The sequence below is a fragment of the Ranitomeya imitator genome, chromosome 1 (assembly GCF_032444005.1).
Source record: "Ranitomeya imitator isolate aRanImi1 chromosome 1, aRanImi1.pri, whole genome shotgun sequence".
Lineage (NCBI taxonomy): Eukaryota > Metazoa > Chordata > Amphibia > Anura > Dendrobatidae > Ranitomeya > Ranitomeya imitator.
In genome coordinates, this window is record NC_091282.1 from 1,145,039,361 (window position 1) to 1,145,065,101 (window position 25,741).

Genomic DNA, 25,741 nt, shown 5'->3' on the forward strand with positions numbered 1-25,741 from the left:
CATGGTTATTGGCCCCCCCCTGCCTAAAAACATCTGCCCCCAGCCACCCCAGAAAAGGCACATCTTGAAGATGCGCCTATTCTGGCACTTGGCCACTCTCTTCCCATTCCCGTGTAGCGGTGGGATATGGGGTAACGAAGGGTTAATGCCACCTTGCTATTGTAAGGTGACTTTAAGCCTAATTAATAATGGAGAGGCGTCAATTATGACACCTATCCATTATTAATCCAATTGTAGTAAAGGGTTAAATAAAACACAAACACATTATTTAAAATTATTTTAATGAAATAAAAACAATGGTTGTTGGAGTATTTTATTCTACGCCCAATCCAGTCACTGAAGACCCTCGTTCTGTGAAAGAAAAAACATAATAAACCAACAATATACTTACCCTCCGCAGATCTGTAACGTCCAACGATGTAAATCCTTCTGAAGGGGTTAAAACATTTTGCAGCAAGGAGTTCCGCTAATGCAGGCTGCTCCTCGCTGCAAAACCCCGGGGAATGAGTCTAAATATAGATCAATGAGCTATATTTAGCTTCATTTGCGGTGAGGCGCCCTCTGCTGGATGTTCATAGATCGTGGGAACTTACCTAGAAAGCTTCAAGATGTGCCTTTTCTGGGGTGGCTGGGGGCAGATGTTTTTAGCCAGGGGGGGGCCAATAACCATGGACCCTCTCCAGGCTATTAATATCTGCCCTCAGTCACTGGCTTTACTACTCTGGCGGAGAAAATTGCGCGGGAGCCCACGCCAATTTTTTTCCGCCATTTAACCCTTTATTTTAAGAGCTAGAACGGCCAAATTTTGCAGATACACTCTACTGACATTAGTAGTGTGGAATCTGCAAAAAAAATGGAGAGAAGACATGGTTTACTGTATGTAAACCATGTCTCAAATCATGTCGGGTTTTAGGAAGGAGAAAGAAAAAGCCGGTAATTGAATTACCGGCTTTCAAGCTGTATAGCGCTGGAAAAAATAGTAATATATATACATATATGTGTCTACTGACATATATATATATATATATCTATTCTATGTGTACACATTTATTCTACCTATTCTACTGTAAGCTGTCAGTGTGATTTTACTGTACACCGCACTGAATTGCCGGCTTTTCTCTCTAACAGCGCTGCGTATTTCTCGCAAGTCACACTGCTTGTCCGTGTGTAATCCGTATTTTTCACGCTTCCACAGACTTTCATTGGCGTATTTCTTGCGCAGTACGGTGACAAACGCAGCATGCTGCGATTTTGTACGGCCGTAGAAAGCCGTATAATACTGATCAGTAAAATACGGCAGATAGGAGCAGAGGCATAGAGAATAATTGTGCCGTATTTTTTGCGAGTTTTACGGACGTAGTTTCTGCGCTCTTACGTCCGTAAAACTCGCAAGTGTGAAGCCGGCCTTAAAGAGTGGGAGAAATTCAAGCCTTATCTATTAGGGATCCATACCTTCAGATTCGTGACGATCACATAATTTTAAAATTAGATCCATCATTTATCCCTAAAATAGCTTCAGTACAAAACCGAAACCAGGAGATAATCTTACCCTCCTTTTGCGAAAACCCCTCTAATGCAAAAGAGCAATCTTTACATTCTCTTGATGTCAGGCAAGCAGTGTTATAGAGGCCACTAGTACCTGGAGAAAAGATCCTAACCTATTTATCCTTTTGGGGGAAAGAATAGGGTTAAAAAAGCTTCCAAAACTTCTATAGCTAGATGGATCACAACTGTAATTGCTAAAGCCTACTCATCAGAAGGGGTAGATTGTCCAACAGGAATTAAAGCTCATTCTACTAGGGCCATTTCAGCATCATGGGCTGAACAAGCAGGGGCGTCCTTAGAACAAATATGTAAGGTCGCAACTTGGGCCAGGGTAAATACATTTTGCAAACATTATAAACTTGACGTATTAGCAGCCCAGCAAACGTCATTTGGGAGAAAGGTTCTCCAAGCAGTTGTCCCACCCTAAGGGAGTTTCTTTGGTATTCTCCAGAGTGCTGTCAGGGGGACGTCCTGGAAAATGGGTATTATACCTACCGATAATTCGGTTTCCAGGAGTCCATCCTGACAGCACCGTTACTTTTCCCCCCTATGTATATTATGCCATATGCTGTAATATGATTTGGTTAATAAAAATTCAAATAGTATCTATCCATGGTGTGGTACTTGTCAAAACACTGAAGGAAAGGGGGCGGAGTGGGACCTTTCAACCTCTCGTGTTGTCTTTCATGTCCCTGCAAGGAGGAGGAGGACGTCCTCCAGAGTGCTGTCAGGATGGACTCCTGGAAACCGAATTATCGGTAGGTATAATACCCATTTTTTGTATCATCACAAGTGCCGCACATGTCCGCAAGTAGCCATCACTACCTGTCCCTGCACCTTCCTAGCTCATCCCTAACCATCCCTCCCTGAGCTAAAACTACACTATAAAGCTTTAGAAAAACAATTTATTACCTGACATATTCCTATGATAATGAGGGCTCCAGGCTACGGCGTAGAATGGGACAGGCAGTTTCCGGGCCTCCATTCTCTCTGTGCACACCCTCAGTCCCTGCGTCAATGCCTGTGCACAAACATCCCTCTACCGGACCCGGTAATCACCGCTCGCAGTGGCATACCGGCAGAGGTGTATCTAGGGTTTCTGGCACCAGGGACAAGAATTCATTTTGGTGCCCCCCCCCCCCCCCCACAGGACATATGTGATTTGCACACTTAGTCATGTACCAACGAGCCCCTCTCCCCAATGCTCTCAATGTTCAGTGAAAAACAGAGAAGCAGAAGAGAAGCTCGTTGTCACAGGACCACAAGTATGAAAATCACATATGAGTGACGTGTCCATGTGACGACTACTGGAACCTGCAGAGCTGAATCCTGACATCGCAGCTTCTGAATTCTCACAACGCATGCACTGCACACTTTTAGGATTCTCCCTTGCCGGTGGACAGTCATGTCAGCACAAGTATGTGATTTGTATACTTCTGACCACATTCTGACTAGACGTGCCCGGCCTCGCTCAGTGCATTTTCATTGACGGAGGCCACATATGTTAGTCAGCATGTGACCGCATTAATGTAAATCGCCAGCACGAGAGAATCCTGACAGCGTGCAGTGCGCACTGTGAGAATTCAGAAGTCTGCAGTCACAAAGAAACATAAATAAATAAAACATGAGTTAGTCAATATCACAAATAACATTTACATCCAGGTACCTTATAGATGACGTCACCTCTGGAGCCGTTCTTCTTTTCTTCATCTTGTCCAGACCCCATGATGAGTTTTCTCATCCACAGCCGTCTCTGTAGACTTACATCTTCTCCACTCTTTTGCAGAAAATTTCCACATGACGCCCTTAAAGATACAAGTGTCATTATAATGCTCCTGAATAAAAAATTGCCCCTCACTATATTGTCTGCACAAAATATGATCTCCACACTGTCCCTCTTATGGTACATGCTCTTCACACTGACCTCTCCTTTCCATACTGACCCCCCCTCTTCACATTGTCCTCTCACACTGTGTCCACCTATAGGGCTCAGTATTTATACTGTACTCTCTCATCACACTCCCCCTCCTTGGTATACTGTCCCCTCCTGGCTGTGCCCTTACACTGTCCCTCCATGCTACACCCCCACTACTCAGTTTCTATTCTGTGCCCACTCACTTTTCTGCCCCCATACTGTCTCCTCACACTATTCCCCTCCCTCCTCATACTGTCTCCTCTCACGTCCCCCCTGTTCACTATCCTGTCTTCTCATATATTTACCCCCTCACTTTCTATACTGCCTGCTCACCTGACTCCCCATACTTTGTCTGCACAAATCCCATCACCCTCACTCCCCGTACTCTGTCCACATCCATTTTTCACATCGCTACTCATACTGTGTCCACACACATTCCCTCGTGCGCTCCCCATACTTTCTGCACCCATCCCCCCATATTAAAAAAAAAAAGCAAGAAAAAATTGGAGCGCACTTACCCAGGTAAAATGGTCACCACTTTATTTGGACTTGATACAAAAAAACAGAAAGCAGGGAGGGGGGTGGACAAAAAACGGACGACGGCCGTTTCGTGCGGCACGGCACTTCAACGGGTCCTGGTCCTGGACCCGTTGAAGTGCCGTGCCGCACGAAACGGCCGTCGTCCGTTTTTTGTCCACCCCCCTTCCTGCTTTCTGTTTTTTTGTATCAAGTCCAAATAAAGTGGTGACCATTTTACCTGGGTAAGTGCGCTCCAATTTTTTCTTGCTTTTTTCTATGGACTGTGTATGCACTTATTGGATGCAGCACCCCGTTGGTAACATATAGGATACTGTCAGCCATAGCACCTATAAGTGTGGTTTAAGGTGTTGTGCATATTGGGGCCAGCTAACCGCAGCAGTGCGGAGGTGAATTCTTTTCTATTTACATCCCCCCATATTGTTTCCTCACATATACCCCCATTCCCCCATACTGTTTCCTCATACATGCCCCCCATTCCCCAGTACTGTTTCCTCATACATGTCCCCAATCCTCCTATCCTGTATGCATGGCTCGACTCTGCCATCTTGTATGCATGGCTAGGCTTCCCCATCCTCCCATCTTGTATGCATGGCTCGGCTCCCCCATCTTGTATGCATGGCTCGGCTCCCCCATACTCCCATCTTGTATGCATGGCTCGGCTCCCCCATCCTCCCACCTTGTATGCATGGTTCCCCCACCCAGTATGCATGGCTCCCCCATCCTCCCACCCTGTATGCATGGCTCCCCCATCCTACCATCTTGTATGCATGGCTCGGCTCCTCCATCCTCCCATCCTGTATGCATGGCTCGGCTCCCCCATCCTCCCACTCTGTATACATGGCTCCCCCATTCTCCCATCCTGTATGCATGGCTCTCCCATCCTCCCATCCTGTATGCATGGCTCCCCCATCCTCCCATCCTGTATGCAGGGCTCGGCTCCCCATCCTCCCAGCCTGTGTGCATGGCTCCCGCATCCTCCCACCCTGTATGCATTGCTCGGCTCCCCCATTCTCCCACCCTGTATGCATGGCTCCCCCATCCTCCCACCCTGTATGCGTGGCTCCCCCATTCTCCCACCCTGTATGCGTGGCTCCCCCATCCTCCCACCCTGTATGCATGGCTCCCCCATTCTCCCATCCTGTATGCATGGCTCTCCCATCCTGTATGCATGGCTCTCCCATCCTGTATGCATGGCTCTTCCATCCTCCCACCCTGTATGCACGACTCGCCCATCCTCCCACCCTGTATGCACGACTCGTCCATCCTCCCACCCTGTATGCGTGGCTCCCCATCCTCCCACCCTGTATGCGTGGCTCCCCATCCTCCCACCCTGTATGCGTGGCTCCCCCATCCTCCCACCCTGTATGCGTGGCTCCCCCATCCTCCCACCCTGTATGCGTGGCTCTCCCATCCTCCCACCCTGTATGCCTGGCTTTCCCATCCTCCCACCCTGTAAACATGACTCCTCTATCATCCTCCCCTGTCCTCCGTCTTCCTCCATCCTCCCCCCGTCCTCCTCTATCCTCCCCTGTCATACTCACCTTTCTCTCACCGTGCGGCGTTGAACTTCCCGGCATCTCTGTCCCCGCAGCATCCTCCTTCTTGTATGAGCGGTCACGTGGTACCGCTTATTAAGGTGATGAATATGCATGCATGCATATTCATCACCTTAATGAGCGGTACCACGGGACCGCTGAGGACAGGATGAGCTGCCGGTGCTGAGACGGAGTTGCAGCAGGCCCCGTTGGAGGAGGGTGAGTATGAAGTCTTCGGGGAGGTTGGGGGGGGGGGCGCTTGACCCCGGACTTTATGAAAAAATTAAAAAAGTGCGCCCGCCGCATCCTGCCGCTCTAGGCACGTGCCCTCAAGTGCCTAGTGGCAAATACGGCCCTGCTCACACTATTCCCCTCCCTCCTCATACTGTCTCCTCTCACATCCCCCTGTTCAAAATCCTGCCTCCTCCTATATTTACCCCCTCACTTTCTATACTGCCTGCTCACCTGACTCCCCATACTGTGTTCACACACATACCCTCGTTCGCTCCCCATACTGTCTGCACACATCCCCCCATATTGTTTCCTCACATATGCCCCCCATTCCCCCATCCTGTTTCTTCAAACATGCCCCCCATTCCCCAGTACTGTTTCCTCATACATGTCCCCCATCCTGTATGCATGGCTCCGCTCACCCATCTTGTATGCATGGCTAGGCTCCACCATCCTCCCATCTTGTATGCATGGCTCGGCTCCCCCATCCTCCCATCCTGCATGCATGGTTCCCCCATCCTGCATGCATGGTTCCCCCATCCTGCATGCATGGTTCCCCCATCCTCCTATCCTGTATGCATGGCTCGGCTCCCCCATCCTCCCATCCGGTATGCATGGTTCCCCCATCCTGTATGCATGGCTTCCCCATCCTCCCACCCTGTATGCATGGCTTCCCCATCCTACAATCCTGTATGCATGGCTTGGCTCCTCCATCCTCCCATCCTGTATGCATGGCTCGGCTCCCCCTTCCTCCTACCCTGTATGCATGGCTCCTGTTATGACCTGAGGTAGGGCACTGGCTTTGGGCTCATCAAATACATCCCGATAATCCGACAAAAACTCTGGAACTTCAGAAGGAGTGGAAGACGAAATAGACAAAAATGGTACATCACCATGTACCCCCTGGCAACCCCAGCTGGACACAGACATAGATTTCCAGTCCAATACTGGATTATGAACCTGTAGCCATGGCAACCCCAAAAACGACCACATCATGCAGATTATGCAACACCAGAAAGCGGATATCCTCCTGATGTGCAGGAGCCATGCACATGGTCAATTGGGTCCAGTACTGAGGCTTCTTCTTGGCCAAAGGCGTAGCATCAATTCCTCTCAATGGAATAGGATACTGCAAGGGCTCCAAGAAAAAACCACAGCGCCTAGCATACTCCAAGTCCATCAAATTCAGGGCAGCGCCTGAATCCACAAATGCCATAACAGAATAGGATGACAAAGAGCAAATCAGAGTAACGGACAATAGAAATTTAGACTGTACCGTACCAATGGTGGCAGACCTAGCGAACCGCTTAGTGCGCTTAGGACAATCGGAGATAGCATGAGTGGAATCACCACAGTAAAAACATAGCCCATTCCAACGTCTGTGTTCTTGCCGTTCAGCTCTGGTCAAAGTCCTATCACATTGCATAGGCTCAGGCCCATGCTCAGATAGTACCGCCAAATGGTGCACAGCTTTACGCTGACGCAAGCGTCGATCGATCTGAATGGCCAAAGACATAGACTCATTCATACCAGCAGGCATGGGAAATCCCACCATGACATCCTTAAGGGCTTCAGAGAGACCCTTTCTGAAGATTGCTGCCAGGGCACATTCATTCCACTGAGTGAGCACAGACCACTTTCTAAACTTCTGACAATATATCTCCACTTCATCCTGACACTGACACAGAGCCAGCAAGATTATCTCTGCCTGATCCACTGAATTAGGTTCGTCATAAAGCAATCCAAGCGCCAGGAAAAACGCATCAACATCACGCAATGCCGGATCTCCTGGCGCAAGGGAAAATGCCCAGTCTTGAGGGTCACCACGTAACAAAGAAATAATGATCTTTACTTGTTGAACAGGGTCACCTAAGGAGCGAGGTTTCAAGGCAAGAAACAATTTACAATTATTTTTGAAATTCAAGAACTTAGATCTATCACCAAAAAACAAATCAGGAATTGGAATCCTAGGCTCAGACATCGGATTCTGAACCACAAAATCTTGAATGTTTTGTACCCTTGTAGTGAGATTATTCATCCAAGAGGACGGACCTTGAATGTCCATGTTTACACCTGTGTCCTGAACCACCCAGAGGTAAAGGGGAAAAGAGAGACAAAACACACTGCAAAGAAAAAAAAATGGTCTCAGAATTTCTCTTATCCCTCTATTGAGATGCATTAGTACTTTGGGCCACCTGTACTGTTATGACCTGGTGGTCAGGACAATAATGGACCTGGTGGTTAAGAGCACACGGAATGACCTGATAGTTACTGATAATAAAGGACGAGCTCTGGGACGTGGGAACTCTGCTGACCGCAGTCCCTAATCCTATCAAAACACACTAGAAATAGCCGTGGATTGCTCCTAACGCTCCCTATGCAACTCGGCACAGCCTAAGGAACTAGCTAGCCCTGAAGATAGAAAAATAAAGCCTACCTTGCCTCAGAGAAATTCCCCAAAGGAAAAGGCAGCTCCCCACATATAATGACTGTGAGTAAAGATGAAAATACAAACACAGAGATGAAATAGATTTAGCAAAGTGAGGCCTGACTTACTGAACAGACCGAGGATAGGAAAGGTTGCTTTGCGGTCAGCACAAAAACCTACAAAAAGACCACGCAGAGGGCGCAAAAAGACCCTCCGCACCGACTCACGGTGCGGAGGCGCTCCCTCTGCGTCCCAGAGCTTCCAGCAAGCAAGACAACAATAAAAATGGCAAGCTGGACAGAAAAATAGCAAACCAAAGAAATACAAGCAGGAACTTAGCTTCTGCTGGGAAGACAGGTCACAAGAACGATCCAGGAGTGAACTAGACCAATACTGGAACATTGACAGGTGGCATGGAGCAAAGATCTAAGTAGAGTTAAATAGAGCAGCCAGCTAACGGATTAACCTCGTCACCTGTGGAAGGAAACTCAGAAACACCCACCAGAGGAAGTCCATGGACAGAACCAGCCGAAGTACCATTCATGACCACAGGAGGGAGCCCGACAACAGAATTCACAACAGGCTCCCCCATTCTCCCATCCTGTATGCATGGCTTTCCCATCCTGTATGCATGGCTCCCCCATCCTCCAACCATGTGTGCATGGCTCCCCATCCTCCCACCCTGTATGCATGGCTCCCCCATCCTCCCACCCTGTATGCATGGCTCGGCTCCCCCATCCTCCCACCCTGTATGCATGGCTCCCCCATCCTTCCACCCTGTATGCTTGGCTCCCCCATCCTCCCACCCTGTATGCATGGCTCTCCCATCCTCCCACCCTGTATGCATGGCTCCCCCATCCGCCCACCCTGTATGCATGGCTCCCCCATCCGCCCACCCTGTATGCATGGCTCCCCCATCCGCCCACCCTCTATGCATGGCTCCCCCATCCGCCCACCCTGTATGCATGGCTCCACCATCCTCCCACCCTGTATGCATGGCTTCCCCATCCTCCCACCCTGTAAACATGACTCCTCCATCATCCTCCATCCTGCCCGTCCTTCTCTATCCTCCCGTCATACTCACCTTTCTCTCACCGTGCGGCGCTGAACTTCCCGGCATCTCTGTCACTGCGCGTCTTCCTTCCTGTATGAGCGGTCACATGGTACCGCTCATTAAGGTGATGACTATGGACGCATGAGCGGTACCACGTGACCGCTGAGGACAGAACCAGCTGCCGGGCAGGTGCGGGCTGCCACGGGGTCTCTGGTACTGGTCAGTCTTACATTGGATCTCCTTCCTTATGGCACCATGACACTTTGTCTCTATAGGACCAGGCATTTATACTGGTAATATATGCACATATGGTAGTGACTCTACAAGCACTACATTACAATCTTTATTTGCACTTTCTGACACTATGACACTTTATTTCTATATGACTACGTTGTATTAGATTGAATATATGTGCAATTTTTAGATACTATTTACTTATAATATCCACTCTATACTATAATTATTTGGCACTTTATTGCAATATATTATTCTTTTTATTATGTGGATTTTATAGTCAATAACTATCTCTATCATCTTATATATTTATTCTATATGTAGGTTCTGGAGATCATATTACATAGGTACCATATCAGCTATATTGTATATACTTTATTGTCCACATAACTATTATTATTTTTTAGATTTGTACATTTGATAGGTTAATTTATTGGAATTATCCTAGTTGTGTGGCATTATGTATGATAAGGCATTTTTTTAACTCCGTGACAACCCGTATTTCATTTCCATTTGTCTTGTTGTTTCCCCTATATTATGTATTCTGCCATGTTTTTATGACACAATAAAATTATTTGTTCTAATATATTTGTTGTAGCCGTGCATCATATCTGTAGGTATTATAATCTTGAGTGGATGCACCTCATATACTCTCTGTTTGGTGTATATGCATATTAAGTGTGACCAACCTGTCAATCAGTTTTCCAAGCGATGCTACAGATCGCTTGGATAATGCTAGCATTCTGCAAGTTAATTACGCTTGCAAAACGCTAGTGTTTAGCGGGAAAAGGCATGCCAATTCTGCATGCGTTATACCCGTGGCAGGGAGTTGCAGAATTTACGTGGCAATTCCACAACGTGTGCACATAGCCTAATAGTGATGAGCGAGTATACTCTTTGCTCTTGTTTTCCCAAGCACGCTCGGGTGGTCTCCAAGTATTTGTAAGTGCTCGGAGATTTAGCTTTTGTTGACGCAGCTGCATGATTTACAGATGCTAGCCAGCCTGAGTACATGTGGGGCAGTGGCGTAGGAAGGGGGGTGCGGGGGGGGCGGTCCGCCCTGGGCGGCACAATGCTGGGGGCGGCCGGCGCTGCAGGAGAAGAAGATAAAAAAAAAATAAAAAAAAAAATAAAAAGACGCCCCTTTAAATCTTCGGGCGGCGCCGTCCGCCGCCACGACCAGGGCCAGCTCCCCCCACCCCCGGGTCCCGCCCCCGCCCCCCGCTCTAATACTCACCTCTCCTGGTTCCTGCGGCGCCGGCAGCTACAGCGTCCTCTGACTCTGCGACGTCTCAGAGCAGAGGGCGCGATGACGTCACTACTGTGCGCGCCGCTCTGCCTCTCTGTCCTGAGCGTCGCAGAGCCGGAGAGACGCTGACTACTGCACCGGACCTGCGCTGGGAACGGGAGAGGTGAGGATTTTACTTTTTTTTTTTTTTCTTTATTTCTGACTGTCTGGGGCTGGGGCAATGCTGGAGACCATGGGGCAGAATGCTGGACACACTGGGGCAATACAGGAGACCATGGGGCAGATTGCTGGACACACTGGGGCAATACAGGAGACTATGGGGCAGATTGCTGGACACACTGGGGCAATACAGGAGACCATGGGGCAGATTGCTGGACACACTGGGGCAATACAGGAGACCATGGGGCAGATTGCTGGACACACTGGGGCAATACAGGAGACTATGGGGCAGATTGCTGGACACACTGGGGCAATACTGGAGACCATGGGGCAGAATGCTGGACACACTGGGGCAATACTGGAGACCATGGGGCAGAATGCTGGACACACTGGGGCAATACTGGAGACCATGGGGCAGAATGCTGGACACACTGGGGCAATACTGGAGACCATGGGGCAGAATGCTGGACACACTGGGGCAGTACAGGAGACTATGGGGCAGAATGCTGGACACACTGAATACTGGAGACCATGGGGCAGATCTCAGGACACATTGAGGCAATGCTGGAGACCCTGGGGCAGACTTCTGGACATACTGGGGCAATACTGGAGACCATGGGGCAGATTGCTGGACACACCGGGGCAATACTGGAGACCATGGGGCAGAATGCTGGACACACTGGGGCAATACAGGAGACCATGGGGCAGATTGCTGGACACACTGGGGCAATACTGGAGACCATGGGGCAGAATGCTGGACACACTAGGGCAGTACAGGAGACTATGGGGCAGAATGCTGGACACACTGGGGCAATACTGGAGACCCTGGGGCAGACTTCTGGACACACTGGGGCAATGCTGGACACACTGGGGCAATGCTGGACACTGGGGCAGATTGCTGGACACACTGGGGGTAATATACTGGACACACTGGGGCAATGCTGGACACTGGGGGTAATATGCTGGACACACTGGGGCAGACTGCTGGACACACTGGGGAAAGGCTGGACACTGGGGCAGATTGCTGGACACACTGAGGGCAGATTGCTGGACACACTGGGGGTAATATGCTGGACATACTGGGGCAGATTGCTGGACACACTGGGGGTAATATGCTGGACACACTGGGGCAGATTGCTGGACAACATGGGGGTAATATGCTGGACACACTGGGGGCAGGACTTGAGGCATGGGCAGAATGTAGATACGGGGCATGATTGGAGACACGGGGCAGGATTGGATCATGGGGCAGGACGGATACGATGGAGGCTGGTGGGGCAGGATGGGGAGATCATATGGGGTAGAATGGATACTCATGAGGGCAGGATACGACAACATATGGCTGGAGCCAGGAATGAGATAAACGGGGCCAGGGTGGGGAATATTATTACCATAGGGGATAATTAAGGGATATTGTTACTGCAGTGATGTATTTATTTTATTTTTTGAGTATACTGTTTTAAATGGGGGGGCGGTCCTGTTACTGTGCAGAGTGACACTATATCACCTTTTTTTCTTCATGTGGTGTAATGTAGAAGTTGTGAAAAATTAAGTAATGTGTTCTGCAAGCGGAGCTCGAGATAACTGTGTTATTTCCTGCAGAAACGAGTCCTGGCTGGAAGGAATGATGGCGGTCTGTCCTGGATGAAAGATGAAGGACGACCCAGGAAAACATACTCAGAAGGGAGGTAAGAACATTTCTAAAACAATCCACAGTGAGGAGATTGGAACAAAACAAAATCCTCTAAACTGCATGCTCGCAAACGCCAGAAGCCTGACAAACAAGATGGAAGAACTAGAAGCAGAAATATCTACAGGTAACTTTGACATAGTGGGAATAACCGAGACATGGTTAGATGAAAGCTATGACTGGGCAGTTAACTTAGAGGGTTACAGTCTGTTTAGAAAGGATCGTAAAAATCGGAGAGGAGGAGGGGTTTGTCTCTATGTAAAGTCTTGTCTAAAGTCCACTTTAAGGGAGGATATTAGCGAAGGGAATGAGGATGTCGAGTCCATATGGGTTGAAATTCATGGAGGGAAAAATGGTAACAAAATTCTCATTGGGGTCTGTTACAAACCCCCAAATATAACAGAAAGCATGGAAAGTCTACTTCTAAAGCAGATAGATGAAGCTGCAACCCATAATGAGGTCCTGGTTATGGGGGACTTTAACTACCCGGATATTAACTGGGAAACAGAAACCTGTGAAACCCATAAAGGCAACAGGTTTCTGCTAATAACCAAGAAAAATTATCTTTCACAATTGGTGCAGAATCCAACCAGAGGAGCAGCACTTTTAGACCTAATACTATCTAATAGACCTGACAGAATAACAAATCTGCAGGTGGTCGGGCATTTAGGAAATAGCGACCACAATATTGTGCAGTTTCACCTGTCTTTCACTAGGGGGACTTGTCAGGGAGTCACAAAAACATTGAACTTTAGGAAGGCAAAGTTTGAACAGCTTAGAGATGCCCTTAATCTGGTAGACTGGGACAATATCCTCAGAAATGAGAATACAGATAATAAATGGGAAATGTTTAAGAACATCCTAAATAGGCAGTGTAAGCGGTTTATACCTTGTGGGAATAAAAGGACTAGAAATAGGAAAAACCCAATGTGGCTAAACAAAGAAGTAAGACAGGCAATTAACAGTAAAAAGAAAGCATTTGCACTACTAAAGCAGGATGGCACCATTGAAGCTCTAAAAAACTATAGGGAGAAAAATACTTTATCTAAAAAACTAATTAAAGCTGACAAAAAGGAAACAGAGAAGCACATTGCTAAGGAGAGTAAAACTAATCCCAAACTGTTCTTCAACTATATCAATAGTAAAAGAATAAAAACTGAAAATGTAGGCCCCTTAAAAAATAGTGAGGAAAGAATGGTTGTAGATGACGAGGAAAAAGCTAACATATTAAACACCTTCTTCTCCACGGTATTCACGGTGGAAAATGAAATGCTAGGTGAAATCCCAAGAAACAATGAAAACCCTATATTAAGGGTCACCAATCTAACCCAAGAAGAGGTGCGAAACCGGCTAAATAAGATTAAAATAGATAAATCTCCGGGTCCGGATGGCATACACCCACGAGTACTAAGAGAACTAAGTAATGTAATAGATAAACCATTATTTCTTATTTTTAGTGACTCTATAGCGACAGGGTCTGTTCCGCAGGACTGGCGCATAGCAAATGTGGTGCCAATATTCAAAAAGGGCTCTAAAAGTGAACCTGGAAATTATAGGCCAGTAAGTCTAACCTCTATTGTTGGTAAAATATTTGAAGGGTTTCTGAGGGATGTTATTCTGGATTATCTCAATGAGAATAACTGTTTAACTCCATATCAGCATGGGTTTATGAGAAATCGCTCCTGTCAAACCAATCTAATCAGTTTTTATGAAGAGGTAAGCTATAGACTGGACCACGGTGAGTCATTGGACGTGGTATATCTCGATTTTTCCAAAGCGTTTGATACCGTGCCGCACAAGAGGTTGGTACACAAAATGAGAATGCTTGGTCTGGGGGAAAATGTGTGTAAATGGGTTAGTAACTGGCTTAGTGATAGAAAGCAGAGGGTGGTTATAAATGGTATAGTCTCTAACTGGGTCGCTGTGACCAGTGGGGTACCGCAGGGGTCAGTATTGGGACCTGTTCTCTTCAACATATTCATTAATGATCTGGTAGAAGGTTTACACAGTAAAATATCGATATTTGCAGATGATACAAAACTATGTAAAGCAGTTAATACAAGAGAAGATAGTATTCTGCTACAGATGGATCTGGATAAGTTGGAAACTTGGGCTGAAAGGTGGCAGATGAGGTTTAACAATGATAAATGTAAGGTTATACACATGGGAAGAGGGAATCAATATCACCATTACACACTGAACGGGAAACCACTGGGTAAATCTGACAGGGAGAAGGACTTGGGGATCCTAGTTAATGATAAACTTACCTGGAGTAGCCAGTGCCAGGCAGCAGCTGCCAAGGCAAACAGGATCATGGGGTGCATTAAAAGAGGTCTGGATACACATGATGAGAGCATTATATTGCCTCTGTACAAATCCCTAGTTAGACCGCACATGGAGTACTGTGTCCAGTTTTGGGCACCGGTGCTCAGGAAGGATATAATGGAACTAGAGAGAGTACAAAGGAGGGCAACAAAATTAATAAAGGGGATGGGAGAACTACAATACCCAGATAGATTAGCGAAATTAGGATTATTTAGTCTAGAAAAAAGACGACTGAGGGGCGATCTAATAACCATGTATAAGTATATAAGGGGACAATACAAATATCTCGCTGAGGATCTGTTTATACCAAGGAAAGTGACGGGCACAAGGGGGCATTCTTTGCGTCTGGAGGAGAGAAGGTTTTTCCACCAACATAGAAGAGGATTCTTTACTGTTAGGGCAGTGAGAATCTGGAATTGCTTGCCTGAGGAGGTGGTGATGGCGAACTCAGTCGAGGGGTTCAAGAGAGGCCTGGATGTCTTCCTGGAGCAGAACAATATTGTATCATACAATTATTAGGTTCTGTAGAAGGACGTAGATCTGGGTATTTATTATGATGGAATATAGGCTGAACTGGATGGACAAATGTCTTTTTTCGGCCTTACTAACTATGTTACTATGTTACCATGTTACCTAGAGACGTCACTGGTGAGTCAGTGTTACCTATACACTGACACTATACACTGTATACTATATAGAGGTCCTGTGTATAATGTCACCAGTGATCTCTGTATTACCTCTACACAGACACTGCATACTAAGTACAGATCTCCTGTGAATACTGGCACTTATGGTGATAGTATTGTGGGTTTTTTTTTATTACTGATCAGTATTGTAGTATTCAGTCACTATGTGGTGGTAATATGTGGTCTGGAAATGGTGTTGTGGTATTTGTCCCTTGTATGTAGTATTATTCGGTCACTATGTGGCCTGGTCATGGTGTGGTGGTATTAAGTCACAGGTGTGGCATGTGGGGGTGACACCATTAGGCCCAGTTTAAGTTCTACAAAACAGGAAAACCGTTTTTGGTAACCTTTGTGTGTATTGAGCCGGGGGGGGGGGGCGCCAAACTCGGGAACAGCCCCGGGCGGCAAAAACTCTAGCTACGCCTCTGATGTGGGGGCTGCCTGGTTGCTAGGGAATTTCCACATGTAATCAAGCTGTCTGTCAGCCGTAAATCATGCAGCTGAGGCAAGGAAAACTAAATCTCCGAGCACTTACAAATACTCGGAGACCACCCGAGCAACGAGTACACTCGCTCATCACTACTCCCTAACTGAAAATATAGCTGACATAGCATGAATTGTCACCACCAGGGCAAGACAAGTATTGCATGCCCCCAATCTACTAATAAATAGTTCCTTAGCGCTCCCCCAAAAAAAAAAAAAAAAAATCCTCTTGATTTGCCCTTTATAGAAAATATTAGTGTACAATCCTAAACTGATAATGCCACCTTTGTGTCAACCATCACAAAAAATAATAAAGTTTATGCAGTAAATAGTCCAAGCGACTGAATCTTCTTCTCCATCTCCACTGGACTCATCTTGGGCCGGCACAGACGGCACAGTGCAGTGACATCATTGAGCCTCTGGTATTAGGACAATAAGGTACAGCAGCCTGAGGCTTATAGGATGGAGATGGGGGTGTATGGCTCCTTGCTCTACCACATGATTTAAGGGTATCGGCATTATGTTGACATTGATGCAGTTCAAAGTGATGATTGCCCAGAGATTAGGGGCACCTGGCCAGAAGTTAAGGTCAAGCATCGGATCTTTGATGCTTTTAATGCCACTAGTACTTTCTTTTTTACTTCTATGCCCTAAGAAAGATAACTGATACTGCATCACCCACATGCAACAAAACAGGAGGAAGAGCACATGGTAAAAGGTTTTCTCCCGGTCAGAGCAGCTGTCAAATTGTTAACTCCTCACCTCTCAGTAGTTGCTCATTATTCAGAAACACAAGGTGGACAGCAGTAACATTTCAGCCTCTTCTTACCTCAGCACCTCAGGTATCTCCTGTGCCAGATCAGAAAGACAGGGTGGACAGCAGTATGAGCAGCCTCTTCTTACGTCAGCACCCGGTATCTCCAGTATTAGATCAGAAAGACAGGGTGAACAGCAGTGAGAGCATCCTCTGCTTACCTCAGTACCTCTGGTATCTCCAATATTAGATCAAACAGTCAGGGTGGACAGCAGTGTGAGCAGCCTCTCCTTACTTCAGCACCACTGGTATCTCCAGCATTGGATCAGAAAGGCAAGGCGGCCTCTTCTTAACTCAGAACTACTTGTATCTCCAGTATTAGATCAGATAGACATGGTGAACAGTGGTGTGACCGGTCTCTTTTTCATAAGCACCCCTGGTATCATTTGTATTAGATGAGAAAGACAGGGTGTCCAGCAGTGTAAGCAGTCTTCTTACTTCAGTACTCTTGGTAGATCCTATAATATATCAGATAGACATGGTGTACAGCTGTGTTAGCAGCATCTCCTTACTTCAGCACCATTCGTATTCTCCAGTATTAAATCAGAAAGACAGGGAGGACAGAATTGTGAGTGTCCTCTTCTCACCACAGCACTGGAGATGAGCAAATAAATTACAGCAGAACTGAATTAAAATACTGTCATTTTGCTGAATCCACATGGAAGCAAATACTAAAAATCTGCATTCACCAAAATGTTAAAAATGTATTACCGCTCACCTGTCCTGACCCTCTGCTCCTCACTGTCACCTGTCTGGTCCTCGTCGTATCTTCCGATCTCCGCTGCTCACGCTGTAATCCTGTGACATCTTGACTTTTCGTGCTCCGTGTGAGAGGCTAGGGGATTTCAGCACGAGTGGCAGGGATCAGATGGGCGACAGTGAGGTGTGTAGGGACCAGAGTGGTGAGAAGAGAGGTGAGTATAAGGCCGGCGTCACACACAGCGTATGAAAATACGGTCCGTATATTACGGCCGTAATACGCTGAAAAGTCCCGAAAATAGTGGTCCTTAGCTCCTCCGTAGGCAGGGTGTGTCACCATTTTTTGCGCATGGCATCCTTCGTATGTAATCCGTATGGCAGCCGTAATGCGTGTTTTTATCACAGGCTTGCAAAACCGACATACGGCTATACAAGGGATCCATGTGTAAAAAAAAAAAACAACCCATATATACTGTCTATATATATATACATATATATATATATATATATATATATGTCAGTAGACACATATATATATATATATATATATATATATTAATATTTCATCCAGCGCGATATAGCAGAAAGCCGGTAATTCAATTACCGGCTTTTGCTTTCTCCTTCCTAAACCCGACATGATATGAGACCTGGTTTACATGCAGTAAACCATCTCATATCCCCATTTTTTTTGCATATTCCACACTACTAATGTCAGTAGTGTGTCTATGCAAAATTTGGCCGTTCTAGCTAGTAAATTAAGGGGTTAAATGGCGGGAAAAAAATTGGCGTGGGCTCCCGCACAATTTTCTCCGCCAGAGTGGCAAAGCCAGTGACTGAGGGCAGATATTAATAGCCTGGAGAGGGTCCATGGTTATTGGCCCCCCCTGGCTAAAAACATCTGCCCCCAGCCACCCCAGAAAAGGCACATCTGGAAGATGCGCCTATTCTGGCACTTGGCCACTCTCTTCCCACTCCCGTGTAGCGGTGGGATATGGGGTAATGAAGGGTTAATGCCACCTTGCTATTGTAAGGTGACATTAAGCCAAATTAATAATGGAGAGGCGTCAATTATGACACCTATCCATTATTAATCCAATACTAGTAAAGGGTTAAAAAAACCACACACACACACATTATTAAAAATTAATTTAATGAAAAAAACACAAAGGTTGTTGTATTAATTTATTCTACTCTCAATCCACTCACTGAAGACCCTCGATCTGTAAATAAAAAAAAAAAAATAAACCAAGAATATACATACCTTCCGAGGATCTGTAAGGTCCAACGATGTAAATCCATCTGAAGGGGTTAAAATATTTTGCAGGCAGGAGTTCTGTTAATGCAGCGCTACTCCTGCCTGCAAAACCCCGGGGAATGAAGGTAAAGTAGGTCAATGACCTATATTTAGCTTCATTTGCGGTGAGGCGCCCTCTGCTGGTTGTTCCTAGATCGTGGGAACTTTCCTAGAAAGCTCCCAGGCTCGAGTTCATATGAGGACAACCAGCAGAGGGCGCCTCTTATGATCTGGAGCCAGGGAGCTTTCTAGGAAAGTTCCCACAATCTAGGGACAACCAACAGAGGGCGCCTCACCGCAAATGAAGCTAAATATAGGTCATTGACCTACATTACCTTCATTCCCCGGGGTTTTGCAGGCAGGAGTAGCGCTGCATTAACAGAACTCGTGCCTGAAAAATATTTTAACCCCTTCAGATGGATTTACATTGTTGGACCTTACAGATCCTCGGAAGGTATGTATATTCTTGGTTTATTATTTTTTTTTTTATTTACAGATCGAGGGTCTTCAGTGAGTGGATTGAGAGTAGAATAAATTAATACAACAACCTTTGTGTTTTTTTCATTAAATTAATTTTTAATAATGTGTGTGTGTGTTTTTTTTAACCCTTTACTAGTATTTAATTAATAATGGATAGGTGTCATAATTGACGCCTCTCCATTATTAATTTGGCTTAATGTCACCTTACAATAGCAAGGTGGCATTAACCCTTCATTACCCCATATCCCACCGCTACATGGGAATGGGAAGAGAGTGGCCAAGGGCCAGAATAGGCGCATCTTCCAGATGTGCCTTTTCTGGGGTGGCTGGGGGCAGGTGTTTTTAGCCAAGGGGGGGGGGGGCAATAACCGTGGACCCTCTCCAGGCTATTAATATCTGCCCTCAGTCACTGGCTTTACCACTCTGGCGGAGAAAATTGTGCGGGAGCCCACGCCAATTTTTTCCGCCATTTAACCCCTTAATTTACTAGCTAGAACGGCCAAATTTGGCATAGACACACTACTAACATTAGTAGTGTGGAATATGCCAAAAAAATGGTGATATGAGATGGTTTACTGTATGTAAACCAGGTCTCATATCATGTCTGGTTTTAGGAAGGAGAAAGCAAAAGCCGGTAATTGAATTACCGGCTTTCTGCTATATCGCGCTGGATGAAATATTAATATATATATATATATATACAGTGGGGCAAAAAAGTATTTAGTCAGTCAGCAATAGTGCAAGTTCCACCACTTAAAAAGATGAGAGGCGTCTGTAATTTACATCATAGGTAGACCTCAACTATGGGAGTCAAACAGAGAAAAAAAAATCCAGAAAATCACATTGTCTGTTTTTTTATCATTTTTTTTGCATATTATGGTGGAAAATAAGTATTTGGTCAGAAACAAACAATCAAGATTTCTGGCTCTCACAGACCTGTAACTTCTTCTTTAAGAGTCTCCTCTTTCCTCCACTCATTACCTGTAGTAATGGCACCTGTTTAAACTTGTTATCACTATAAAAAGACACCTGTGCACACCCTCAAACAGTCTGACTCCAAACTCCACTATGGTGAAGACCAAAGAGCTGTCAAAGGACACCAGAAACAAAATTGTAGCCCTGCACCAGGCTGGGAAGACTGAATCTGCAATAGCCAACCAGCTTCGAGTGAAGAAATCAACAGTGCGAGCAATAATTAGAAAATGGAAGACATACAAGACCACTGATAATCTCCCTCGATCTGGGGCTCCACGCAAAATCCCACCCCGTGGGGTCAGAATGATCACAAGAACGGTGAGCAAAAATCCCAGAACCACGCGGGGGGACCTAGTGAATGAACTGCAGAGAGCTGGGACCAATGTAACAAGGCCTACCATAAGTAACACACTACGCCACCATGGACTCAGATCCTGCAGTGCCAGACGTGTCCCACTGCTTAAGCCAGTACATGTCCGGGTCCGTCTGAAGTTTGCTAGAGAGCATTTGGATGATCCAGAGGAGTTTTGGGAGAATGTCCTATGGTCTGATGAAACCAAACTGGAACTGTTTGGTAGAAACACAACTTGTCGTGTTTGGAGGAAAAAGAATACTGAGTTGCATCCATCAAACACCATACCTACTGTAAAGCATGGTGGTGGAAACATCATGCTTTGGGGCTGTTTCTCTGCAAAGGGGCCAGGACGACTGATCCGGGTACATGAAAGAATGAATGGGGCCATGTATCGTGAGATTTTGAGTGCAAACCTCCTTCCATCAGCAAGGGCATTGAAGATGAAACGTGGCTGGGTCTTTCAACATGACAATGATCCAAAGCACACCGCCAGGGCAACGAAGGAGTGGCTTCGTAAGAAGCATTTCAAGGTCCTGGAGTGGCCTAGCCAGTCTCCAGATCTCAACCCTATAGAAAACCTTTGGAGGGAGTTGAAAGTCCGTGTTGCCAAGCGAAAAGCCAAAAACATCACTGCTCTAGAGGAGATCTGCATGGAGGAATGGGCCAACATACCAACAACAGTGTGTGGCAACCTTGTGAAGACTTACAGAAAACGTTTGACCTCTGTCATTGCCAACAAAGGATATATTACAAAGTATTGAGATGAAATTTTGTTTCTGACCAAATACTTATTTTCCACCATAATATGCAAATAAAATGTTAAAAAAACAGACAATGTGATTTTCTGGATTTTTTTTTCTCAGTTTGTCTCCCATAGTTGAGGTCTACCTATGATGTAAATTACAGACGCCTCTCATCTTTTTAAGTGGTGGAACTTGCACTATTGCTGACTGACTAAATACTTTTTTGCCCCACTGTATATATATGTGTCTCAATGACATATATATATATATATATATATATATACCTATTCTATGTGTACACATTTATTCTACCTATTCTAATGTAAGCTGTCAGTGTGATTTTACTGTACACCGCACTGAATTACCGGCTTTTCTCTCTAACAGCGCTGCATATTCCTCGCAAGTCACACTGCTGGTCCGTGTGTAATCCGTATTTTTGGGGCTTCCATAGACTTTCATTGACGTTTTATTTGCGCAATACGGTGACAAACGCAGCATGCTGCGATTTTCTACGGCCGTAGAAAGCCGTATAATACTGATCAGTAAAATACGGCAGATAGGAGCAGGGGCATAGAGAATAATTGTGCCGTATTTTTTGCGAGTTTTACGGACGTAGTTTCTGCGCTCTTACATCCGTAAAACTCGCAAGTGTGACGCCGGCCTAAGGCTTTTATTTTTTTTTAGTTTTTAGATATTACGTTTATTATGCTGTGGGGTCTGTACAGTCACCAGAGCATAATAAGGGACACTAAATTTGCAGAGGGGTTATGAAAATTTAATATCTTAAGAAAAATCGTGTGAACAGGCAAATTTGAACATTGCCTGATCTATTCATCTCTTCACAGTACCATTGGAATCTCCAGTATTATGCCAAAAAGACAGCGTGGACAGCAGTGTGATTAGCATCTTCTTACATCAGCTCCCCTGATATTTCCAGTATTAGATCAGATAGACAGCGTGGACAGCAGTGTGAGCAGCATCTTCTTTCCTCAGCACCCCTGATATTTACAGTATTAGATCAGATAGACAGTGTGGACAGCAGTGTGAGCAGCCTCTTCTTACATCCGCACCCCTGGTATCTCCAGTATTATGCAAAAAGACAGGGTGGACAGCAGTGTGAATAGCATCTTCTTACATCAGCACCCCTGATATTTCCAGTATTAGATCAGATAGACTGGGTGGACAGCAGTGTGAGCAGCCTCTACTTACCTCAGCACCCTGGTATCCCAGCATTAAATAAACCTATACACATACAATGAACACAGCGCAAGTATGCCAATTAGCACATGAAAATAGAAGAAAAACCTATAAAGACATAAAACTATGCTCATCAGCTTTGATTTTCTTGTGTCTCACATTTAAAAAAAATAATTATATTTTTAATAAAACATTTTACTGAGTATACTGTTGCCCTGCACGTATTCTTTATAGGTTTTTCCTTTTTTTTTTTTTTTTATCTCAGTGTTAAAGTAAGATAACCACTTGGAGCACATCCTTCTGCACATGAAGGGGGTGATCAGAGCTTTCTACTGCACATGCTCACAGGCAATTTGATGATGATCAATGCTTTTTCCAGCATGATGGAGACCATGTCACAAGGCAAAAGTTATAACGAAATAGCTCAGTGAACAAAAGCATTGATATTTTGTCTCCATGGCCAGAAAACTGCCCAGATCTCAATTTCATTGAGAACTTGTTGTCAAACCTCAAAAGCAGAAGGAGAAAGAAAAACACTGAAATGATGGGAAACTCCAAGCACCAATTAGGGAAGAATGGGTTGCATAAACATGATGTATTTGTCAATAAAAGTTTAAAAACTTTTGAAATGTTTATAACTGTACTAATAGCTAAAAACACTGAATAAAAAAAAATGTTGGTCTTAAAGATCCTTGCCATGACTTTACAGTATAAACAATACAAAGGATTAATTACCAATAATTGTTTCTATTATACAGAGAAACGTCACGTGAAATCTCAGAAGATAAGTTACCAATCAAAAACTGCAAAAAGAGACTGCAATCTGATAATCCGATATATAAGCATTCAAATAAATAATTCCAAGCAGCGCAAAGAAAAACCAAACGTGCACATCTCCCTGCAATCATTCACATAGAAGGACACATCTGTTCTATGCAAGCATTTGTCTGATCTGTAAAACTAACCAGACTTTTAACAACCCCAATTCCCAAAAAGTTGGGACGCTGTGTAAATGATAAAGAAAACAGAAATGCAATGATTTGGAAATCTCTTACAGCCATATTCTATTCAAAACAGATCATAGATCACAGATCAGAAATTGAACGTTAGACCTTTATTGATTTCATCTACTATATAATTGTCTAAGGGTCACTTCCGTCTTTCTGTCTGTCCTTCTGTCTGTCTGTCACGGATATTCATTGGTCGCGGCCTCTGTCTGTCATGGAAATCCAAGTCGCTGATTGGTCATGGCAAAACGCCCACGACCATTGCCACGACCAATCAGCGACGGGCACAGTCCGCCGGCAAAATGGCCGCTCCTTCCTCCCCGCAGTCAGTGCCCGCTCCATACTCCCCTCCAGTCAGCTCTCACACAGGGTTAATGCCAGCGTTAATGGACCGCGGTGTAACGCACTCCATTAACGCAGCTATTAACCCTGTGTGACCAACTTTTTACTATTGATGCTGTGTATGCAGCATCAATAGTAAAAATATCTAATGTTACAAATAATAATAATAAAAAAACACGTTATTCTCACCCTCCGACGTCGCACCCTGTGCTCGGCAGTGCAAGCGGCAGGTTCCGCTGCCAAGGATGCTATGCGAGAAGGACCTGCCATGACATCATGGTCATGTGGCCGCGACGTCATCACAGGTCCTGCGCTCATACCAACCCTGGGACTGGAAGCTGCAGCGTGCACCGCACACAGGCGCCAGGACTACAAGGGGCCCTCGGAAGGTGAGTATATGTTTATTTTTTATTTTAAGTCTTTTTTAACCTGTTACATACGTGGCTGGGCAATATACTATGTGGCTGGGCAATATACTACGTGACTGTGCAATATATTACGTGACTGGGCAGTATACTACGTGTCTGTGCTGTATACTACGTGGCTCTGTGCTGTATACTACGTCGCTGTGCAATATATTACGTGGCTGGGCAATATACTACGTGATTGGGCAATATACTACGTGACTGGGCAATATTCATTACTACGTGGCTGGGCAATATACTATGTGGCTGGACAATATACTACATCACTGGGCAATATACTACGTAGCTGGACAACATAGTACGTGACTGGGCAATATACTACGTGGCTGGGCAATATACTACGTGGCTGGGCAATATACTACGTGGCTGGGCAATATACTACGTGACTGGGCAATATACTACGTGGCTGGGCAATATACTACGTGGACATGCATATTCTAGAATACCCGATGCGTTAGAATTGGGCCACCATCTAGTTTGAAAAATAAATAAATTAAAAAATTGATGGCAGTAACACATCTCAAAAAAAGTTGGAACAGGGTTAACAAAAGGCTGGAAAAGTACCGTATATACTCGAGTATAAGCCGAGATTTTCAGCCCAAATTTTTGGGCTGAAAGTGCCCCTCTCGGCTTATACTCGAGTCAAGGTGGGTGGCAGGGTCGGCGGGTGAGGGGGTGAGGGCGCTGAGGCATACTTACCTAATCTTGGCGATCCTGGCGCTCCCCCTGCCGTCCCACGGTCTTCTGTGCTGCAGCGTCTTCCCCTCTTCAGCGGTCACGTGGGACCGCTCATTAAAAAAATGAATAGGCGGCTCCACCTCCCATAGGGGTGGAGCCGCCTATTAATTTCTCTAATCAGCGGTGTCGGTGACCGCTGATAGAGAAAGAGGCTGCGGCACCGAAGACCAGGCAGAGGGAGCGTCAGGATCGCTGGGACCAGGTAAGTATGTAATATTCACCTGTCCGCGTTCCAGCCGCCGGGCGTCGCTCCATCTTCCCGGTGCCTCCATCTTCCCGGCGTCTGCGCTCTGACTGTTCAGGTCAGAGGGCGCGATGACGCATATAGTGTGCGCGGCGCCCTCTGCCTGATCAGTCAGAGCAGAGACGCCGGGAAGATGGAGGCACCGGGACCGGACGCTGGGAGCTGCAAGCAAGAGAGGTGAGTATGTGGTTTGTTTTTTTTATTGCAGCAGCAGCAATTGCACAGATTTATGTGGAGCATCTATGGGGCACAATGAACGGTGCAGAGCACTATATGGGGCACAGCTATGGGGCACAATGAACGGTGCAGAGCACTATATGGGGCACAGCTATGGGGCACAATGAACGGTGCAGA